Raw genomic sequence first — 9,367 nt, forward strand, 5'->3', positions numbered from 1 at the left:
CAGATAAAACATGAACGATCTTGGGTTCATACTGTCTGGAATTAAATTAAAAACAAAGTAAATTTCCCTTAGCGTCTCAGCTTTTTCTGATTGATCAGTGGGTTTCTTAAGGGTGCTCCGATTTCCTCTGTCAAGTCCAAAGACATGCAGGAGCTCAGGCCAACCGGAGCTACTAAAAATTGCCATAGTTCGGTGTGTGTGTGTGTGCATGTGTGTGTGTCTGCCCTGTGATGAACTGCCAACCTGTCGAGTGTTTTTTGCATTTCGCCCAATGAATCATACCCACTGAATCAATAAATGAACAATTCCTTGATTCTTTACATCATTTAGCCTTTGTGTTTTTCTCAGAAACAGCTTGCTGAGGCTCGAACTTGAACCAATATCATTATTTAAACATGTCTTTATGCTTAAATGTGCTTTTTATTTCATTGTGCTTAAAAAAAGAAAACATTATGTGGGTAAATTTACACTGTCAGTGTATTATGGAAGTAAAATAAACAGTGGGTAAATAGTTACTGGTCCCAGTCTTTTATTTTTGAACATTCTGACCACGGTAAATCATGGATGTCCCAAAATGTCCAACATCAGCCCTAAAAATACTTTTATAAATAGTTTCTACAGCGACTAGGTGAAGAAGTTTATAAAGCTGTGGGATCTGCAACGCGACTGAGAGTGATGGACGTGCTATTGACACTAGATGGATATTGGAGACACCCTGCAGGACATATGTGGTACTGCACTTGTGATCTGCAAATGAGGAGCTTGTTGTACGTTTGTACTTCTGGATTAATCCATTAAAGGATCTATTAAAAACGTAAGGTATAAAATAAGATCATTAAAAAGTCAGAATATTATGTCTCCCACATACATGCATACAACTAATATATACAAAATGCACTTTAAAGAAATGTATGTGTTTATTGATCTTTAGTAACTGCATTATACTGATCAGAGTAGCAGTGGGTCTGCACAAAGTAAGGGATATAACCTGGTCCAGCCTGTCACAAAGTATTACACATTTCCCAATCACTCACTCAAAGTTAGGTCTGACATGTAGAAAACCCAGATGGAGCCCTATAAAGCCCACATGACTTTGTGATGCCATCAGTACTTGTTTTGCCACCTCTTGTTTTGTCTTTGTTAGTCCAAGAGCATATTTGCAAACTTTTAAAACACACCTGTCTGGGGAAAATCTGTGGTTCCATGAAGATACCACTTAATGTTTGCTGTCTTTTCATTTAAATGTTTAATGTTTTCATCCCTTAGAATTTAGACAGCTCCTTTACCTTCACCTTGATTACTACTTGAGTTGAGTGAAATCTTACCAACTAATTGCAACTTGTTGAAACTAAGTGCAAATTGTATTAGGGAATAACATTTCCATTTACTGCATTAACACATAGAACTTATTTATTTTTATGCAAACTTTACATATGTACATGTGTAATATAGTGACTGTCTAACCTTTTTCATATTTACATTTACTTTTTTCAGCATTTAGCAGACGCTCTTATCCAGAGCGATGTACAGAAGTGCTTCCATAGTGAACATTACTTTACTCTAGTTTAAGTAGACAACAGTCCAAGAACACAAATCTACTGAAACCCTGTTAGAACCAAAGTTTTTTTTTTTTTTTTTGCAAGAAATAAATTAGTATTAGTGAGTGTTAGTAAGTAAGTACAAAATATCTAGAATTTTGAGTAGGTTTCAAGTGGTGTACATGCTGAAAACAAATGAAATAACAATAATAGCCGTTTAGGTGGTCCAGCAGTAAAGCACGCTAGCATGTAGGGCGTGTGACAGGGCGTGTGTGACAGTCTCGATCTCCTCAATTGGGGCGGGGGTCAGCTCCAGTAGAAAGGCAGCATAATGCAATTGGGTAAACATTGGACATGCTAAAAATCGGGAGAAAAAGGGACAAAATTCAAAATATATGAATAAATAACAATTATAAAAGTTCTTAAATAGTAAAAAATTAAATAAAACTGGGGAAAAATGGAAAAACAAAAACTATGATAAAACGAGATAATACAATGAAGTAGTTTAATAATGCAAAAGCACATGTTCTCCTCACAAAGATCTACTTTCCCTAAATCATTCCATATAGGGTTTCTAAGTGAATGCTTTTCCATGTAATTATTCAGAATTGTGTTATGATTCTGTTTGTTGGTTACAATGCATATATATTTAGGGTTCATTATATTAATTAAGCCCCATCCAGGGTGTTACTGTGTGCCTTGCACCAATTGAAAAGCTGGGATAGGCTCCAGCACCCCCCTGTGACCCTGATTGGATAAGCGGTTAAGAAACTGAGTGAGAGAGAATATTAATTTTAAGCAGATTTGAGACAAAAGTATTTAAAGTTTACCTCTTTTCACACTTCCTAGCCAGTTCCATTTCTAAAATTAGGTTCATTAGGTTTATGTTGTATATGAAGTGCATTAGTGAATTGAACTACTAGCTATTCTTTATTATTAGGAAAATATGACACCTGTTGGCTGGGCTGCTTTTATTATAAACTAAATAGCCAAAAGTTTGATGATATCGACCATACACTTGGACATCCCATTCCTAAACCATGGTCATAAATATGAACCCCTTCCATGCAGTCAAAAGTTTATTTGTAAGGTCAGGCACTGAAGTTAGACAAGAAATCCTAGTTGCAGTAGATGTTATTGATCTCAGTGGTGCCAAGTGGGTGTAAGGTCAGGGTTCTGTGCAGGCCACTGCAGCCCATTAAGCAAACTTTTCTTTAAGAATCATACTTTGTGCACAGGGGCACAGTGAGAATGAAACAGCAAAGAACCTTTCTCAAACTTTTCAAAACAAGCTGGAGGCAAACTTTGCATCGGTTCCCTTGGAGCCCCAAAAATTGACTATACCAATGACACTGAGGATAAAATAAATGTGTTTGTAAAGATATAAAGAGAGGCCATAAATATTTTAACCAGCATTGCTTAAATCCTCAGACCAAGGCCACAATCGTGATCATTTCTGTCCTTGTAACTGCCAGATAGACGACTGACCAGCAGGGGGCAATGTTTAGGCAGGATATGGCTGAAGAACAGGGAAACATATGGCAAAAGACAAGAAGACAATGAAGCGCTGTGATGCATTAATGTTGAGGAAGAGAAAGTAGAGCATCCACAACAGGATTATCAACATAACTCCAGGCCTCTGAAGGGCATTCATGTTAACAAAAGCCATTCTAAATCATAGACAAAAGAACAGGCCCAACTCATCAGACCTACAAGTTTGACTAAAAGCCCAAAAGCCATAGCGTCAGTTGGACACATGACCTTTGTAATTTTTAATATATAACTCATAAATCAGTGTTAATTATGAATCCAAAATATGTAATGTGCTATGTGTGCTGCTTCCAACAGTAGCTGACATTTATTTGAAGAAGCAATGTCTAATTAATTAGAGTACATCAGAAGAAAAGATTTTTAAATTCACCCAAAATACTGAAAAAATACATCATTTTGAGGGTGACATTTGTAACACACATGGAACAAAAGATCAATTTACAGTATTATTTTATATACATCCAGTGCATACATCCACTTAAAACTTATACACATACTGTATTTTGACTTTGTAGCTTTAATATGAACAAGATGTATGCATTTATAACCATAAACAAAAATATTAAAATGGAAATTGACAGTAAAAATATATAGTATGCTGTATAACATACATAGAATAGAATGCATTTATTTGCCATATATACATATACAGACATACAGTACAACGAAATTCTTTCTTTGTGTATCTCAGTTTGTTTGGTCAGAGAGCAGGGTCAGCCATCGTACGGCGCCCCTGGAGCAGAGAGGGTTAAGGGCACAACAGTGGCTACATAGCAGAGCTGGGATTCAAGCTCTCATCCTTTCAGTTAACAGCCCAAAGCTCTACCCACTAGGCTACCACTGTCCCATATACATACAGTGTATAGCCAAAACTATTTACATAACTAGCATGAGCTTGTCGGACATCCCATTTCAAAAACAAACGGTATTGAAATAGAGTGACCTCTATGTGATCTTTTCAGCTATACAGCTTTACAGCAGTCACTTTTCTGAGAAAGCTTCTCACAAGACTTTGAATCATGTCAATCTGAATTTGTGCCATTCAGTCAAAAAAGCATGTGTATGGTTGGGCACTGATGTTGGTCAAGAAAGCCTCAATTGGTGTTCCAGTTCATTCCAAAGCTGATCAGTGGAGCTGAGGTCAGGGCTCTGTTCAGACCACTGGAGTGTCTAAGTTTTTCTTCATGTCTTTATAGATCTTGCTTTGTGCACAGGGGTACAGTCATGCTGGAACATAGAAGAGGTCTCCCTAAACTGTTGCATATTATTTTCTTTATATCACTGCTTTATTACACTTGTTAGCAATTGTTGTGACAAACATATGAAGTCTTAGAAATTTATAATAATGTTTAGCTGTCCACTAATGTTATCCACATATAATTGTTTGGTTATCCGTCCGTCCGTCCGTCCGTCCGTCCGTCCATCCATCTATCTATCTAGCTATATGGTATATAGTAGTTCAAGCAACCACTACTACTCAGTTTGCCCATTGGCTACTACTCAATGGGCAAACTTTGATACAGAAAGTTCCTTTTGTCCCTGTAACTGATTTCTTCTTAAAATATTAATATGAGTTAGCTGGTCCAGCTTGTATATCTGCACCACAAATTAAATACTGTGCACTACAGTGTCAGACTACTACTAAAAATTCTAATCTGTTGGAATTAATGTTAAGGTGTATTTTAAGCACATTTGCAATTTTAAATATGAGTCACAATATAATACCATAAATGCAAATGTATTTTGAAAGGTTAATATTAAAAACAAAAAACCTCAGATAATGAGATTGCACCATATTCACTTGTACCAAATGCAAGCTAATGTAGTGATTAGCAGTTAACTTACCATCCTGCTATTAAAGAGTGGCTAAAAGGCAGGAAGGCGATTTCAATTTATATATTCATGAATATTAATAGACCTTGGTAGTTGGTAGAGATGTCCATAGGCTATTTTAGTAGTTTACAAGGCATAAAATATAGATTTCTTGTTTAATTGAATGAAATATTAAGAACAAGAAGACTGTGGTTTCATGCATATTCATTTGACCACAGCCTGCGAGGCTTAAATACGTTTCCTGTAAATGTGTATAGTTATTACATTCTATTTTTCTAACAGTAAGATGTAATTAGTGCATTTTGGTGGTCTATATTAAGCATTATTTTCCGCTGGGCTGGACACAGAAATTACCATGAGCATCTTAGCTGCTTTGATAAAAAGGACAACAACGTACTAAATTAACAGCAGCAGGCCCTGGTAATCTCTCTCAATAACATGGAGATCACGTTTCCATATATAGCAACATACCACCTCCAGTTATGGCAGCGATAAATAAAGCACTCCTAGTAGACTCAGGTGGGCCGGTGGAAACACTGGGGCTGGCATGGAGGAATGGAGAACAGGGGAAGTACAACAACAGATGGGCTTGGGCATCCCATTAGCAGCACGTCAGCAGCCAAGCCAGCTGCCTTACTCTGGACTGCAGACTTCAGGCTTGTCCCTAAGGAACCTCTGCCAACACCAGGATCCTCTCTGTGCTTAAGAGCTATGGTTCAAAGTCTCATTTCAGATCAGGTTATCTGGGCTTTTTAATGGTTTGTGTGTTAGAACTACAAGCAGGAAAAAGATCAGATTTGTGAGACCTGACGATGGCCTAAAATCTGTGTTGGAAAAGAATCTCACTAGAAAAAGCTAAGCTGTTTGTTTACCTATATTTCTTTCAAACTAAACAGCTTTTACATAAGTAAACTATTTTATAAAACCAGTAAAATAATAGTATTTTGTTTTATTTTATTGCCCAATTTCTTCCCAAGCACTAGTAACAAAGGTGCTTGAAATAAAATGACTTATCATTATTATGATTATTAATAATACAATATTTATATTTAATTACTAATTATTATTAATTTAAAATGATCTATTAAAACACTTATAAATAATAAAATGTATTATTCTGTTTTTGTAGTTATTACAGTTTTTGGTAGTTCTTTTTTACTGTTTATTATTATTATTATTATTATTAAAACTATTACTATTATTATTTTTTAATATTATTATTATAACTATTACTATTATTATTGTTCTTGCTATTATTATTACTATTACTATTATTATTACCATTATTATTATTATAATTATTACAACTATTACTATTATTATTGTTCTTGCTATTATAATTATTATTACTATTATTAATACTATTATTAGTATTAGTACTAAATTATTATTTAGTATTATTATTATTACAATTATTATTATGATTATTATTATTATTATGATGATTATTATTGGTATTATTATTATTACTATTATTATTACTACAATTATTACTATTATTAGTAGTAGTAGTACTACTACTACTACTACTATTATCATTATTAATATTATTATTGTAATTATTGTTATTACTATTATTATTTGTATTATTATTATTGTTATTATTATTATTATTATTTGTATTATTATTATTACAGTGGGTGGCATAGTGGGTAGAGCATTGGGCTATCAATTAAAAGGCTGAGAGTTCAAATCCCAGATCTGCCATGCAACCACTGTTGGACCCCTGAGCAAGGCCCCTAACCCCTTTCAGCTCCATGGGCGCCGTGCAGTGGCTGACCCTGAGCTCTGACCCCAGTTTCCAAACAAGCTGTACTGTACACATGTATGTGCATATATGACTTTCCTCTACTTCTATTATTATTATTATTTTCATGAATTGAATTCATTTACCACCACTTTTTCCTGGTCAGGGTTGCAAGTCCGGCTTCCAAGGAATGGGTGCAATACAGTAATATACCTCGGACGGAACACCAGACCATTCTCTATCATAGTTTAGTTTAATTAACTGCCAGGTCACTGTGGGGCTAGTACCACCAGGAAACCGTGTGTTCAAAGCAGGAATACACCCTGGACAGAGATCTAATTCATTATTCTAATCCATTATTCACCTACTTAGTCACATGTGGGGCAATTTAGCCAATTATCTTCTTTTGGAGGAAAAGAAAGAAATCTGAAAGTACTCCCAGATTACAAGGAGGAAATCCATGTGAACACAGAAATAACATGCAAAACTCATTACAGAATGTGACCTAGGGCAAGGATTGAACCTAGGTCTCTAGGACCCATGGTGTTTTATGGCACCCACTCTACCAGCTGTGCCACTTTCTTCTGTTTAAATTACTATGATACAACCGATACAATTAAGTTGTGCCATCAAATAGTGATTGTTTCATGCTCAACACAACTTGCTCTTCATAATACTTTAATATTATAAAAGATAAATACATGACAGTCCATGGTTGCCTGTTATTCAATTAGGCATAGAGAACTGTAGCAGCATACATTTGTATAAACCACTTCAGGATGATGTGTATTTATTGATTTCTTATAATTCAATATTTTTTATTGTTCATTTTTACAAACGCATTCGTTAGCTCAGGTTGGATCCTATGTCTCCCAAAAACAGTGGGTACAAGGTGGAAAACACCCCACACAGATTACCAGTTTATCGCTGAAGTTTTTGGAGATGGCAGTACCCAATATAATGGAAATACAAATGGATAACACCACATAGACAGTGACTGGAGATGAGAATTAAACCCGTGTCCTTAAGAATCATGTTCCTGTGCGACAGTAAATGTATTACTGTTGTATTTTAAAACATTATCTAATAATTCCTATAATTCGAGTAATTAAATAATACAGAAACACTAATATATTAGAAAATCAGGGGTCACCATAGCAGATCTGGTCGGCATAACAGCACAGTTTTTAAACTGTGAAAGGATGCCCTTCCCAAACAATGTTCCTATTTTTATCTGGGCTTGGGACCAGCTCGGAGAGTGCACTGGCTAGGCTGTTTTGGCCACCCCTCCAGACATTAGCCAATCATGTCTGGGTGGACACATGGCCAGGTGATAGTATTGAGCTTTAAACCCCGGATCTCAGCACTACTGGGTTAGTATACAGTACCGCTGTGTCACCAGCAGTTACTATATTACAAATACAAAGTATACAATATGTGGCTCCATGTCTAAACAAAAGATAAGGACATTTTTAACAAACTAAACCAGTCACTGTACTCCTGGGTCCAAATCCTAAATGTGTCAGCACGAATAGACCCCTACATGGGAATTGCGGTGAACAAGGAAGAATACCTAGCTGTATTTGTAATTACTGCTTTTCACGTTTAATTAATTTACAGTAATGATGAGGGAGTATGAGACTTGTACATTATTACAGTTGCAAGCCTAGGGGGGAAAAAGCTCAGGAGTGCTGATCTAGCATCAGCTTTATACTCAAAATAACACTGTGCAAGCGACTGGGACCACACGACCAGCAAAATGATCCTAAATTTGATTAGAATTTTTAATAATGTAACCTTTATAACATTGTAGTTAAAGAGTAAATGGAACAATTTAAGGGCAAAATGTTGAAGGATTGACTTTTATTTTAAAAAATTTTCATTAAGCACTCCATCCCAATAAATGTCTCAGCAGGGCATTTCCAAAATGTTATAAAAAGCAGCTATAATATACTAGTATGCGTACTACACTAGTTTGTCCATTATATATACACTGATCAGCCATAACATTAAAACCACCTTCCTTGTTTCCACACTCACTGTCCATTTTATCAGCTCCACTTACCATATAGAAGCACTTTGTAGTTATTACTGACTGTAGTCCATCTGTTTCTCTGCCTGCTTTCACACTGTTCTTTAATGGTCAGGACCCCCACAGGACCACCACAGAGTAGGTATTATTTAGGTGGTGGATCATTCTCAGCACTGCAGTGACAATGACATGGTGGTGGTGTGTTAGTGTGTGTTGTGCTGGTATGAGTGAATAAGACACAGCAGCACTGATGGAGTTTTTAAACACCTCACTGTCACTGCTGGACTGAGAATAGTCCACCAACCACTGATGAAGGTCTAGAAGACCAACTCAAACAGCAGCAATAGATGAGCGATCGTCTCTGACTTTACATCTACAAGGTGGACCAACTAGGTAGGAGTGTCTAATAGAGTGGACAGTGAGTGGACATGGTATTTAAAAACTCCAGCAGTGCTGCTGAGTGTGATCCACTCATACCAGCACCACACACACTAACACACCACCACAATGTCACTGTGACTGCAGTGCTGAGAATGATCCACCACCTAAATAATACCTGCCCTGTGGTGGTCCTGACCATTGAAGAACAGGATGAAAACAGACTAAAAAGATATGCAGAGAAACAGATGGACTACAGTCAGTAGAGGTGTGAGTGAGGAACAGCTT

This window comes from Trichomycterus rosablanca, chromosome 16 (genome assembly GCF_030014385.1).
Source record: "Trichomycterus rosablanca isolate fTriRos1 chromosome 16, fTriRos1.hap1, whole genome shotgun sequence".
Lineage (NCBI taxonomy): Eukaryota > Metazoa > Chordata > Actinopteri > Siluriformes > Trichomycteridae > Trichomycterus > Trichomycterus rosablanca.